We start from the raw sequence: 15557 nt of genomic DNA, 5'->3' as shown, positions 1-15557 counted from the left end.
TACTTGACTTCTCAGAAACCTAGAGTGCCTTTAAGGAGACGTTGTTGGTGTGTGCCATTATCCCCTTTTGAAAGACTCAACCCATCTTATCCCTTTATGTGATGCCAGCCTTTTTGCCCTGCTTTTAATTGGGACCATTTGGCTATGAACATCTATGTCTTTAGACCATACTTTGGACTACATCAAAGTACATCAAAAAGGTGACAGGGGAGCATTCTTTCACATGCTGGAAAAAGTTGTATGATGCCATTTGTGACCCCGGAAAGAGCTTAAAAGCTAATTAATTGCCTTTGATGTTATTTTCAGTTGGAGATGACAGTCACAAGTTTAAAAAAGATAAATATTGGAATATGGGGGTTGTAAAAAAAAAAAAAAAACATCTCTGCTTGATCCTAGACGCTTGAGGTTAGATTAGCAGGTTGCAAGTCATGTTGGAGGTATATATAATTACCAGATTCCCACCTGTAAATAATGTACTAAATCCTACTTTCAATAGTAAAAGTTTAGTTTTTTCAAAAGCTAAAAAATATCTATCTTGGATGAGAAGTGCTGTCAAAGTCAGTTGTTAATGGTAAATGCTCAAATGTAATTACACAAGCATTCTATTTTATCCTGTCTAAGAACACAGTAAAACTTCTGTTGCACAGTGTTAGTACATTTGGCTCAATTTACACTTACATGTAGTAGCTATTTCTAGTATTTTTAGGAAACATGTTCTTAAACTAATATTTCTGTTTTTCTATTTTATTTATGATTATTGGAGCTGTCGCTCAAGAGATGGAGCACTTTGTCCGCTGATCACAGGGTCAGTGATTCATCACCTTTCCCTATTCATATGTTAAAGTGTCCTCTGCTAAGATGGCCAACCCCCACATTGGGTGTGTCGGTGTTTACAAAACGCTTTGGATAAAAGTGCTATGTGCAGACCATTTAACATGTGGTATATGTGTGTGTGCTCTCTGCCAGTCAGTGGTGAAACTATAACTATAAACTATAACAGCTTCAACACTGATAAAGCAAATGATCAGGTCTGCAACACTGATGGAAAACCAGAGTGGCCTGAGGCTTTCTGTAGTTGCAGCCCAAGTCAGACACCATCACTTATAAAACCATCTATTACTCGATTACAATAGCACTTGAGTGATAGAAACGTCATCAACACGCCCATTCACTCGCTTTTAATCCTCCTGACAGTTTGGGACAGAGCAGTGTGCTGCAAGTACGAGCTCATGCACATAATAGGGACATTGGACTAGGGAGCTCGAAGGATAATGTTCGGATAATGTCAGAAGCCTCTCACACAGAGATTTGCATTCTCACATACACCCCCTCCAGACAAAGTCAGGGGAATGTCAGATTTCCACTGCATGTGAAAGAGGCTTTGGTCCCCCAGTTTAATATTGCAGCCCTGCAGCCAGAAGAATCAAAACATACAAATTATGGAATGATGCATTATAAACAGTTCACTTACATCTCTTTAAGATACCAACAGATACTGTACGTCCCATTGCTAAATATTGATCCACTAAAATTATGTTTCCAGCTGCGTTTGCATTTATTGACATTATCAGAGTAGAAATAAATTTCAAATATTTGATAACAGACATTTGCAGAGCCTTTACTCCATGTCTACGGATGTCTACTTAATAGGACACACAGGACGTATATGTCATTAACCTGTCAAAAATTGTCTAAATACAGCTTTAAATTAATGTTAATTACTTAATTAATTAATTAATATACTCTAGAAAATTTAAACGCCCCTTTGTTTTTGCTGGCATCCAGCCTAACATTTGTTTTAACTGTCTGTTGTGAGTCTCACAATGTTATCAGACATTGTGACAATGTTCTCAGACATCAGTGTTGATGGCTAGTTTGACACTGCCATCAACAGTGCTTTTGCCAAGCTCCAGTTACCTGCAAGTAAATCATTGTAGAATCGGTTGGTTTCCCACTTCATTCAGGATGAAGCAAACAGAGGTTTCTGTGTGCATAAGAAGTGGTGCAGGAAGACAAAGTATTACCAAACAGCAGCCTTTCCGTGCTGCTAGTCGTCTTGATGTGGTCTCATTATCTCTCACAAACATCTGACTCCTTTTGGGTGTTATAAACCTGACAACTCACCTCTTAATGGCTAAAGTGAATGGTTGTAATTTTACTGTAGATATATTGCTTCCTGAGTGACTAGGATTTCACTGTTAGTATTGTCCACAAATCCTTCTTGAAGGAGCTACTCCTCCTTTGCACCTTCCTTATGCATGCAGACATTACCTTTTCTGTTTAGCTAGTAATTGTATAAAGGCTATGTTACTGTAATGTATTACTATAATAAAGTAATATTATTACATAACATATTAGGTCCAACACTATTAGGGGACATAAGTTAATGTTAGCCCACTCTGAAAGGTTTGATTTTTTAACCTTTGTCATCCCGTTTCCCCCTAATTTATCGGGGTCATACTCGTTCAGTTTCTACAAATGTGAAAAAACAGAAGTATTGAAGATTGAAGAATCTATGTGTGTGTGTGTGTGTGTGTGTGTGTGTGTGTGTGTGTGTGTGTGTGTGTGTGTGTGTGTGGTAGTGTGTTCTTCCTCAGCTAAATTGTAAGGTCGAGGTGACTTTGTCTTATTCCAGTAATTTGTGTTTTTAGATAGAAAAAAGCCACCAAGAGTCAGAATGACAGAACAAGCATGTTCACAGAAAAGATTTAAAAGAGGAAGAAAGGTCGAGACGAAGATGTAGGAAGACACAGAGAATGAGAGAGAGAGAAAGCTGTATTTAATTCTACTGCCAGCTAAATTTGCCCTGCAAAGTCTTCTATTCACATGAGACCAGCTTTATGGTGTTATGTAAAGACATCATGAAGTTAAGAGCCATTTCCTTCAACCTCTGCCCTCTGCTGAGGATATCAAGCTTGTGACCATTTAACTACACCCCAGAGGCCACTAAGTAACGAGATTAGGGTTATGCAGTAATACAGAAAACATCAAACAGGCTTGAACTGATATTACCACTGCAAAATTCTACTTATTCTGTGACAAAATAAACACAATTAGAAGGATGTTTAAACATAAGACCTAATTTTAGTGGAGTAGCATTCAGCACTACTGCAACCGAATGGATAATAGACATAGTTTAGTTCCATACCATGAAAAGTTACTCCAACTTAAGAGGCGGTGGAAATAAAACACCTCTGGTCATCACATCAGGACAGTAGCTGGAGAATGAGTTGAACTGCAACAGCTGATGATAATGCTTTTGTCTGATTTTTTTCTGCTGAGCTCGCTGATGATTTCATAATCACTACAATGGATATTTACTAAACGCACTACTCCATCCAGTCCATACCAAACCATTTTCATCATCACTGAAATAATGCTTGATCCTGAGGTGGAATACTCCAATGATGAGGGATTTTATCTCTTCTTACCACCCTCTCTGTAGTGATTGGTTTCCTCTTTTTAAAATTCAGAATTGTGTTATATTTAATTTCTTCTTGTTTTTTTTTAAAAAAAAATTATTTCTTAAATCTTTTAGCCTCTGTCCTCATCTTCATTCTCTTCACTAGGTTTTGTGTTGTGCTGTTTTTGCTTAAAGTGTGGTTGTGTCAGTTAAATTTAAGTTTTTGATCACCCACGTATGTCAACACAGAAATTAGAAAACTTTTAAATGTAGCAAAACCATTTAAACAACATGGTAAGAGAAAAAGGTGCTTTTGCATATAAATGTTTTGTAATCTAGCTGTTCTGTTTCTGTTTGTAGAAGCACTGACATGGGGCATAAAAGGAAAACTGAGCATACACATTTACTTCAAGGCATAACTTGTTTTGATTATAAATACATATTAGTCTTAGTTTTATGACAACATTGTAAAATTGTTTTAATCTAGTTTTAGTAATTAGATTTAAAAAAAAAACCTCTAAGCATTTTAGTCTAAGTTTCTTAAGTGATAAGTGCGTCTCACTTCCCCCCCTGTGCTTTTAACACGTACTGTATATCTATACAGTATTAATGTATTTAGATTTATTTGAGGCAGTCGCCATATTGTGGTGTTTGTGATTCAGAGGCTTGCTTACTTATATTTTGTCTTAAATATTATCTAGTGGGTTCAAGTTGAAAGGCCAGGCAAAATCTTTTGAGAATAATAATAAAGTGCTTGCTACAATATCTTACCTTTTTATGTTGGCAGGCTGCTGCATTTTCACAGTAGTCTCAGGTGATTTGCAATATCCTGTCTAATCCTCTGCAGATTATTTTGGTTGGTGCAACAGGCCATGTGGCTACACCAACATTTGGATGAGAGATACTATGGGTGGAGGTGTAAAGTTTCACTGGTGATGAGCTACAGTTTGTGATTCCACACATGCTGCAGGTCAGTGAATAATGGAGGCAAACACATTGCGGAACGTGTCCTCTGGTGCTTCTCGTTCGTTCCAGTGGTGGATGTCAGTGCTTGCAAGCTACAGTAGCTAATACCAACCTTAACTTTCTCTAGGATTTTACACTTTTTTGCCAAGCAGCATATTGTTTTAATTTTTTTACTCTGATCCTGCATTTCAGGGACTTAGAATAGAGATACCAGGAAAGTATTGTCCCAACACCACTTTGCTTCTTTGTTTTTAGGTCTTTGGTAGGTCACTGCATAACTGCCAGGTAAATTTCTCCCTTTTTTGCATAAAGTAACATATTTTAAACTGCTCAGGTATGTTCTCAGTCACTGGTATCCCATAATGCCTTTTAAGTTGAGTTGTTCAAATATCACAGAGAATGAATGGGATCTGATTTGACATTGTGTTGCACTGTTATCAGTGGGTAAGCTTATAAACAAAGGTATATTCTGTTCAGGACCATTCACATTATCATAAAGTTTTTTTTTCTTTGAAAAAAATGTAAAACATTTGGTCATAGTTTTTGTTTTCAAATGTTACCTTTTCTATAGTTTCCGTCTTACGTTTGTAATGAAAAAGTTATCTTCTACTGTTTTTTTGGACAAAATTTTTGTTTACAAAATCAGCATTAGTTAGCACTCATATGACACAGTGCCACATTGTTACAGATACCTCAGATTAAGTCATAATCACTCTTGTGCTACTATTACTGTTCATTTTTGATGTGACAATAAATGAAACTATGATGAGTCATATGTGCATAACATTCTGTAATATTATTCTATGATGCCAGTCAACAGCATTGTTTGGCTTCTGAGGCTTTCTTTGGCAGTTCAGTAACAGCTTCAGCTTATAAGCTAAGGCCCATGTACCTCTGTACATAAGGAGGACCTCAACCATGCCTGGAATTTATAACAGTTGTGTATAAATAATTTGCACTGTTGAAGGGGAAGACTAATCAAAAGTATCAAATCCTACTAATTAGGACTTTACTTTTTATGCCCACATTTTAGCATATATATGTAGCTCTAATTTGCTAATTATCAGACTTAAACAAGTGAGAGAAGTTGGGGTATAAGTTGACAAAGAAATATAATTTAAACTTTAAAGTGAAGGTCAAATAAGAAAAAAGTGGGAGAACTAGAGAGGAAAAGATATAAATTAGAGGAAAATAAAAGTGAATAATATGGAAGCTCTTTTCCATCCCCAGCTGTGCAGTGCCGGTCCAAGCCCGATAGAAATTGAGGAGGGTTGCGTCAGTAAGGGCATCTGGCGTAAAAAAGAACTGTGCCAAATCAACGTGTGGACAGTGATTCACTGTGGTGACCCTGAACTCATGGGATAAGCTGAAAGGACAAAAAAATAAAGATAAAAATGTGGAAAACAATAGAGATTAACAATGGGAGCAGGAGTAAGTGACAGATGAATATGATTTGGAGTAGAGTAGAAATAGCAGGGGTGAGGGAAGTGCAACAAGATAAAAGAAAGGGACTGGGTGACTGAATGTGAGGTGATTAAATGTGGCGCAAATAAAGACTAAGGCAGGAAGGAGGAAAATTGTCATTTTAAAAATCACAATGTAAAGTGATGTATAATAAGGTCCATATATTTTACAGACAGTGGCGCAATTTTTAGAGCTTTTAAAGTACCAGAAATTAATATCAAATGAGAACAGTAGTTTCAGTGGTGTTTTTAGAACATGACCTTAGTAAATTACTTGGGATGTATTGCCCATATTTATCACTAGGGGGCGGTCAAGGATTAGCTTGACTAAGTTCTTGACTAAAAAGCTTTTCCTTTGTACATGATCTTGGTAAATAACAGCAATATATATGTATTTGTTTAAGCAATGTTAATGGCTCCATGTTGACACCTTTATTATTATTAATATTTTATATAATTATTATGTATTTATTACTATTGTAACTATTATTACAATTTAGTAAGCCTCGTGGTCACCAAATGAAAAGGGCAACTTAACGAAATACAAAGTTTCAACAAATACTCAGATTTGACAGTGGTTAACTTTTAATGTGCACAATGATAATGTGCAAAGTTTGATACTAGAACACATTCATCCGCTAAACGGGGGGGACGTTTTTTTTTCTGCTTACCTTAAACAAGGATGTACAAGCAGGATCTTAGAAGCCAGTTGGAGTCCAATTATCCTTATAGATATGATTACTCACACACTGAAAATCGACTTTTCGGCAAAAGAGACATAGCTAGCAGTTTATTTAACTTTTGAAATCAAATAAATTTGCATTGTCACTAATTCTTGAATTTAAGAAAACGTTTCACTCATGTGCAAAACGAGTGTTGTTATTTGGATTGGATATCCACAGATCCATTTAATTCTGAGAAATGTCATTTAATCTTAAAGATGAACTGATTAGGTTTTAATGGTGAAAGGTCAAGATACCTGAACACAGCGTCCATCCCATTCTTGTAAATGCAATGTCTCAAGAACAACTAGAGAGAATTTCATTACAACCTGCACATATATCTACTTGGACTCATGAATGAACTGATTAGAGTGTGAGTCTTGACAGACATTCATATGAACTGTAACTCGAGCCATTGTGGAGGTACACAACAGTGGAGCAGTAATTCTAGTTATGTCTTCAACAGGTCAGGGCAGGGGAAGGGGAAATATAATCATGTATAACTTAGTTTAAAAAATCTAAATGGCAAACATAACTTAGGGAAATAAGAGTTCAGCACATGAGCAGTTAAACATACACACACACCTCGTACCTCATTCATTACTAAAACACAGGTCGTTTTCTTGGCTTCTGCTTATAAGGTAACATACCTCATAGGTTCAGTATGTGGACACTGTTTAATCTCAGACTAATCCATTCAAGCCACACATATACAAACACAAAGGCACACACACATTTTCGTCACAACATTTTCAGCTCAACAAGCGACTGTTCAGGAAAATGTCACACATTCATACAGATGAACAGCCCCCTCTCTCTCCCTCCTTTCTTTTATGTTTCTACTCTAATCCATCTCTATTTTCATTTCATCTCCTCTTTATCCTACTCATCCCCACTTTTACTTCTGCTTTCTGTCATTCCTGTACCTTTTCTCATCTGTTCTATTTCTTTGCTATATCTAACTAGTCCTTCCTTCTCTCCCTCCTTGCTTCCTACATTGGTTCCCTCCCCCCTTCCTTCTTGCCCTTTCTCTTCACAATCTCTCTTCACTATGATCCAGTAATTGAATCAGGTGTCCCATGGATACCAACTCCCACACACTGGGCGGAACAAACAGAGGTACACACACACTATCCAGACCACAGCAGGAGTAATGGCAGAGGCACCAGGTGTCTGCGTTATGATGGATTACACATGTCCCCACACGGGCGTGCACAAGCACACACACACAAACACACATACACGCAGATTCATTCCCTTGGGAACATTTAGCACCAGACAAGATTAGGACATGCAGTGAATATATAACTGTCATTTCACTTTGAAGAGCTGAATGTTCATCTATAGTTACATAGTGGTAGGTATAAGGTTTATAAACCGTTTGTTAATTGTAAAAAGTGCTAGATGTTTTGTGAGTGTTACACCAAATGTTCACAGAGATCCACTCACGACCTTTTAGAGTACCCTTGTTAATTAGGGTTCTCATAGTTCATAGTTTGATAAAATTTAATAAAACTATCCCGATAATGACCAAAGTGAGAGCAAAAGACTGACCACATGACTCTACTGCATGGCATTTTATGAAAGAAGAATGAACGTGTACCTCTACCAACCAGTCAAGTTGAGGTTTACATGTATCATCAGTTAATTCATGAGTGATGGCCCATGACATTCATGTAAGATATAATGAAATTCTCTCAAGGTGTTCCTGAGATATTACATTGACCAGAATGGCACAGATGTAAGGTCACAGTGACACACTGACCTTTGACCACCAAAACATAATGCTTGAGTTCAACTGGACGTTTGTGGCAATGGTGAAGAAATTGCTTCAAGGATATTGTTTTCAAGGGAATGGGACGAATGGACAGACAGACAACCCAATACATAATGCCCCCCGCAAAAGCTTTTGCTTGTTATTAAATGAACCCTGGAGCTTCGCATGTATGAGTGGAAACTTTATCAATCTGTTGAGAAATTTAGTTATTGTCTTTAACAAGAAATGCACCGTTTTTAGCGTTCAATTTCTTGTTGCCCAGGTACGTTGAGTTAGTAGCATTGACCCCCTCACAGAGTTAACTGGCTAAATTCCACTCACTGTCCACTTTATCAGGTATGTACCTGCACAATTTAATGCAAGTTAAATACAACAGCTTTGTCATAAACTCTACTTTTAAAAGGTTATAATTTGTCAGATTTTAAGTTAAAACTACCAAAAAGATGATAATTCTACCATGTGTACATTATTGAAGTCATATTGGGTGGTGGAGTTGTACTGAAGTGCATTATATTAAGAGGTGGTTCTAATGTTTTTGCACCCTTAAATAGGATTATAACATACTTTGAATGTAGTAGAGAATAAAAGCAAAAAAATGTTTTCCCTTGTCAAGTTTTTACAAATTGTGTTGACCCACCTATTTATAGTATGTCATTTTTTCCAGCATGAGAGCAATCTGAGTTAAGCCAGTCCACATCTGGTGGCAGTAATGCACACAAAGACAAGGGAATCTGTCACCTAAAGGCAGTGAAGAAAAACACTAAAAGCTTTTAAACTAAATATGGATTTAATGAATGTAAACTTCAAAATAGCCAAAATGAAAAAAGAAAATAGGAAAGTAATGCATTAAGCGCCAGCAGAACTGCAAGAACATTTACACTGTATTTTAGTGAGAAAAAGTTAATTATAAACATAAGAGCATTGGGTTGGGATGCAGAAGGCAGCAGGTTCGAATCCCACCCCACCAGGTCTGGCCCCACCCAGGTGGTCCCAAGCTTGAGCGAAAATGGGAGGGTTGCGGCAGGAAGCGCATCTGCCGTAAAAAACACATGCCAAATCAACGTGCGCAACATGTTCCGCTGTGGCGACCCCTGAAGGGACAAGCCGAAAGCTGTTGTTTGTATACAGACCAAACGCTGATAATAAACCTTCGCCATGTTCACCATGACTTTGTAAGAACCAACACATCAGGGATCATGCCAACAATCTTATGTGGCTAAGCTCTTTGTCTATGTACAAAGAGCAAGACCCAGGTCACTACTGCTAGACAACTACTTCATATACCAGAGGTCATCATTTACTTTCAGTGCAGGTCTAACTGGACCTTTGCTTCAAAACCTCCTTAGCATTCAGGCTGCACCCTGCAATTTTCCAGCTGGCCTGTGCACCTGGGACCTGACCTCTTGCCATGATTGACAACTCTGTTTATGAGGAGAGGCAGGAACAAAAACCTCTTAACAATGATCAGCAATGGAATGTACTACCTTACTGAATTCCTTTGAAGAGATCTTCTTGATGATAAGATTAACTTTTATTCTTTACATTTTATTGTAATGGATTAAAGAGTAAGTAAGACATGAATATGTTGCCATATCAAGTTTATGATACAGTAGTTTAAAATTTGAAAACAGAGCTTACAAGTTTAATTTCTATGTTGCTAATGCTAAATATACACAGAACAAAAGTGAGACAAAACAAGATGAAAAAAATGGTTGACAGGGCTTATCTTATCTTATCTGTACCCAAAGTGCTTTACAATTGCTTTTCATTGAATTATTCACACACCAATGACAGCAGCTGCCATGCAAGGTGCTGGCCTTAACCCACAAGGAGCAACTAGTGTTCAGTGACTTCAGCATATGGACAAGAGAAGTTGATCGGTCTGTGACCTCTCTATCTCCTGAGCCACAACTGCCGTGAATTGTTAAAAGAGAGACGCCAAAAGGACACAAAAGGACAAAATGAGAAAGAAAACAGAGAAGACTTGAAAACGAAAAGTTTTCTTTTACAGACAAAAGATGTAAGGACAATGTTTGAACAGAAACAGCACTGCACAGTCATCTGTTGGTATTTTGTGTTTCATTCTGAGGGTCTTGTGTAGGAGACGTGGGGATGGGGGGCCCCATTTATGGGCCCATTTTTTTTCCAATCTATCCATGCAGGTGGCCAACATGTAGTAAGAATTGTCCTCATTTAACGAATCTACCTGAATCTACTTAAGAGCAAACAAAACCGGAACAAGAGGTAAAATGCATTACATTTTTAAATTATTTGGCTACAAATGAGCAAAAAGCCAAGAACTTTGAAATGAGTGTAGAGCGGTAAATTACTGCGGAGATGAATTATAGCCAACGTATTTTGGCAGTCAGAGAGTGAGTAAATGTGGGGGGACAGCATATGCAGTTATTTAGTGGACTCCAGCAGCTTTCCAAGCAGCGACGTTGAGGTTGACGATGCGTAGCTTCCTCTGTGCCACCGGACGCCCCTGTGAGCAGCTGTGAGCTCCTGCTTTTGATGTGAGAAATATTTGTCTATCACCTGTAGCTTCAGGACAGTGTCTTCTGACACTCGCAGAGAGAAAGAGAGAGGAGCAGAGCAGCGTATCGCCCTCCTCTCCTCTTCGCCGTCGCAGATCTAGCCGCTGACATCAGGATGGGTCGCGCGGAGAAGCAGCGTCAGTACCACGAACAGAAGCGTCGCGAACCGCTCCGTCTCCGTCCGGCTGGCGCGAGGAGGACGAGCTGATCCCGCGGAGTAGAAGGAGGAGGAGGCGAAGAAGACAGGAGGAAGACGGAGGAGGAAATCCCACGAGAAAACAAGAGTCAGACAGAAACGCAGAGAGCAGAGGGAGAAGCGAGTGAACCGACGCACGTGAGGTGCGTGAGACTCTAGGAGAGAAGGGACTAATTGTTAATTTGGAGGACAACAACGTTTATTTTTGTTTTCTGTTTTCACGCAGAAGGAGGTGGAGAGTCTCCGTACAAAGGGTAAGAACGGCTAAACACCGTCTCCTCTGGCATTTCACATTAACATTAAAACATCAATTGGCGCGAATTAACACCTGTAAGCGTCCATGATTGATTAATTAACCATATCTGTGCCCGTTAAAACGGAACTGAAACCCCGGTTAAACAGAGGCAGGTGTCGGTTCTGCAACCTGTAATCACGCTAGCCCCGTTTTTCCTAAATTAAGCCTTACCTAAGAGGTGGAATATCAAAAACAGAACCGTGTTTAATGTGGGGAAACGTGCTAATATAGCAGTGGCTGGTGTGTTTGAAACCAAGCACGTCAGTGCCTTTTTTGGAGGTTTGCCTTCAAACGAAATGTATCTGAAGTGCTTGGGGTTATTTCTGCTGTGTCTCACCTGCGATTTAATGAAAATAATGGCATAATGTGTTTAGTTAATCTGGAGTTATAATAAGAAATGCTCCCTCCATTCCTCCCACATGTCCCGACTGTATTATTCCTTCATATGACCTCAACTGGATGCGCTCAGCTGTTTTTTTACATACTAATAAGGGATTATTTATTGGGTTATATTGTTTGATGTAGCAAATTTCAGATGCTTCGTGTCATTTTATTTTAATTTGAGATTCCAAAGTGATGATTTATTTGTGTTTAAGCTGCTGCAGGTTGATGTGTGCTGTTGCAGGGAGAGGGGGTTTGGCTGGAAGACGCTTTGGATGACTGGTGGGTGGTTTATGTATCCTGACTCTATTGACTAATGCTGGAAAGAGAGGGGGTGCAGATAGAGTGCGAGCGTCCTGTTTTGCGTGTGTGTAAGTGTGTGAGCGAGAGAAAAAGAGGTGGTCTGCAGAGTTTGTGTGGGTTTCTGTAGGCACTGTTCTCTGCGCGTTCGTGCGTTTTGTGTGCGCATGACATGGAGGCTATGCAGCTTTTGCGCATATACGTGCATGTCTGTGTAGACGACGGGAGCCAAGGTGCAAGTCTTGTCCGTGTGTATAAACAAAGATGATTGCTGCACCATGTGAATGTCTATGAGCACACGCGCCTAAGAGAGGAAGAACCAAAAACAGAAGAGAGATGGATGGATCTGCAGGACGTGCACCTGCTTGCTCCTGAGGTTTTAAGTGCACGCTAGAGCGTGCTCGGGAACCCAATTGGGTTTCCCTGAATATTAAATCCTTTTGCCAGCCTTTTAAGTGTTTTCCCTGTCCACCTCAAGTAGAGTACCGCCTTATTCTAAATGCCAGGCAAAATTATGTTTCTTCTGATGAGACACACACACACACACACACACACACACACACACACACACACACACACACACACACACACACACACACACACACACACACTTAAGCACACACTCACAGACACACAGACACATATGGAAAATGTCTAAAATGAAAATCCAGGTGCAGATAAACAATATCTTTGCCTGATTGTGTCTTGAAATTGCAGTTAATTGGAAAACAACCTTTTTATTTCTACGCCTCTGTGCAACTAGACATGTTGCCATTAGATAGCAAGTGGATTTATTATTTTTTTGATTCTGTAATTATTACAAGCAAAAACAATGAGTTGCCAAATAAATAGCATCTTATTTATTGTTGGGGAGCTGTGTGAAGCATCTCTAGCTCAGGTTTGTGTTTTCTGGTTAAAAATGTATCAATCCAGTTATGATGTTGTTTGCATAAGCAGTTGACTTTACTAATTAATTCATACATTGACAGCAACAATTTTTAATTGATCATTTGATTCATAGCAACAAACCAATCATTTGTAGTTCCAACTTTACAAATGTAAGGATTTGCAGTTTCATGTTTGGCTTACATAATTGTTAATTTAAAACTTTTGCATTTCAATAACGGATAGATAAATCAATGATGCAAGAATCAATAAGTATTGGTCCTAGTCAGTAAAACACAACTTGCTGGAAAGAGCTAGCTCAAAACTCTAATTAGGACACACAACAAATCATCACAACATTTAGTTCACAACAGAATGAACCAGACTGGGAGTCAATACCCACCTTTACTGTGTGTTTTTTGGCACTGAACATCTCCCAAGACATTAAATGTCAGTCTTGTTTTAGCTGCGGTGTTTCTCTTGATGGTGTCGATTATGTAACACATTACACTTCAGTAATCTCGTGTCCTTCTTTCTCATCTTTTTGTGCATCATCCAAATGTTATCTCGGCAGCTGCAGAGATGGATGAATTGCTGCTGCCAAGCTGGCATGATATTGAATGTTGGCATGTTTCTGTGCCATTTTCATCCTAAAGCACACAATACATAATGCAAGTTTATTCATTTAGCATCTTTGCTACAATATTTCTTAATCTCATACATAGCTTGTTTGGAATGAGGGAATAGATAGACTAAATGATGGAAACAAGATAAAAGTGGAAAAAAAAAAATCTGAACAAGACAAACAGAGGGAATAAAAAGCAATTTGCGATAGGCTTTAACATGAATGTTTGTTTAAAGAAAGGATTTAACAGAAGACAGTGGCTTAGCTCTGTGAAATGTGTGGAGAGGAGCAGGAGTTTCACACTAAGAAGGATGTTAGACAGAAAGGAAACTTACATCATGTCTGAAATCCAACTTAGAATAATGCATTTAAAATAATATGAGCAAAGCAAAAAGACCAGGGTAGAGTATAAGTTATTTCTCCCTCTTTCTTTCTGCCTCTAGCCTTACTTAATCTTTGCATCATTGCACTGCTGAACATTATCAGCAGATGGCTGCAGGTTCACTGTTGATCTGACATATAAAAAATGTAAAGTAGGAACACCTGGAGCCCAGGATGCGTGTCTGTGTGTGCGTGTGTTTATGGCATACTGTGTGTACACAGACGAAATGGGTCATTTGTCAGTTACCGCTCTAGCAACCCATACCAGTCTCAGAAAGAAATAATTTATATTTTCTGATCGTCCACTAACAATGGTTAACATCTGGTTAATAGAGCCCCTCAGATTTATCTTCACAAAGATAAATTTACATTCACTTTTCCTCACCAGATTGAATCAGGTATGTTCTTGAGGTTTAGTAGAATGCAAATTCTTCTTTAAAAAATATCTGCAAAGTAATTTTTTTATGATCTTAAGACCTGTGTTGTTTGGATAGCTTGTAGGTTATTTTATTTGGTTTGTTGGTGCAATGGCACATTTCTTTGAATAGCCTGGGCCTGTTCCAGAAAGCCACAATAACAAATTCCAAATTTAATCCTGAAATCAGAAACTGAGTTATAACGTGTTGCATTCAACCATCATTAATAACATTTCAACACCAGGATTTACCATGACAATGGGTAAATGATAAACACAGCTGCCATTTGAATTGAGTAAGATTAGAAATATAACTTGTGACCTTCACACACATGTATTTATAACAACACAGAAGCAGCAGTGAAAGAGCCTGAGCTCTAGACAAGAGTTAATAAATTAACACTATTAGCCTACATTATTTAGTATAGTCCATTCATATTTTATTTAGCGGACTAGAAAATCCTTAATGGATGATAAAGTGCTGGAATCCCACTGTTTGTTACATTAATTTATTAAGTATAGCCTATTTATCCAGCTGCACCCTGATGGGGGCAATTGGGCTAACAACAGAAGATGAAATTCCAAATATACGTGTAACCATAGAACTCTGATGATAAAGTTATTTTGGTGATTTGCTGTTTAACGTGTCAGGTCAAAAGTGTAACATTTGATGCACTTAAATTTAAAGCTGCTTGCTTAACAGAATTTAATAAGTATATTGCACTTTGCAATTTACTAAATTTACTTTAGCACTGTTAAAAGAAGTTATAATTAGGCCTATATCCAGTGTGTATTCAAACACATATCACACACTCTACACCGCATTATGCTGAATAAGTGGGATCCCCCGGTTTGGCCAATAACAACAAGACTTAAAGATGTTTTTTTTAACTGGGGATGAATCCATTATGTACAATACCTGTAGGTGTTTTTGGTGAAGAGAGGACAGATATTCAAGACTCAAGATTGTTTCAGATGCTCTCCACGTGAAAAGTGGAAAGGCAAAACCTCAACATAACCAAGACAACAAACAAGTACAAGTACAAACTATTGATCAATAAGAAAAAACCCAGCCAGATGAGTAAACAACAAGAAATAAAAAAAAAAACATTTGTGCATTTTGACCATCTAGCCATTTATCACTGTCCTACTCCTCACACTGATGACTGACCATAGTAGTGCAGGTCATGGATCAGTTGTGATAATGGTTA

The 15557-nt window shown here is 38.2% G+C and overlaps 1 protein-coding gene across 2 annotated transcripts in view; it reads left to right on the top strand.

Annotated features, from left to right (window-relative positions):
- Window positions 1–10038: 10038 nt before the first annotated feature.
- The window catches only part of trpc5a (transient receptor potential cation channel, subfamily C, member 5a), a 136024-nt gene continuing 130505 nt past the window's right edge, over window positions 10039–15557 (top strand). The window contains exons 1-2 of one of the 2 annotated variants that reach the window (XM_067524847.1): window positions 10039–11207; window positions 11291–11318. The gene's annotated coding sequence lies outside the window, so the exon portion shown is untranslated. Of the gene's footprint in view, window positions 11319–15557 lie in introns of both variants that reach the window. The other variant, XM_067524846.1, reaches the window with a different exon arrangement.

Source organism: Channa argus, chromosome 12 (assembly GCF_033026475.1).
Source record: "Channa argus isolate prfri chromosome 12, Channa argus male v1.0, whole genome shotgun sequence".
NCBI lineage: Eukaryota > Metazoa > Chordata > Actinopteri > Anabantiformes > Channidae > Channa > Channa argus.
The sequence above is the reverse complement of the archived record's forward strand: the minus strand, read 5'-3'. Positions and strand labels throughout refer to the sequence as shown.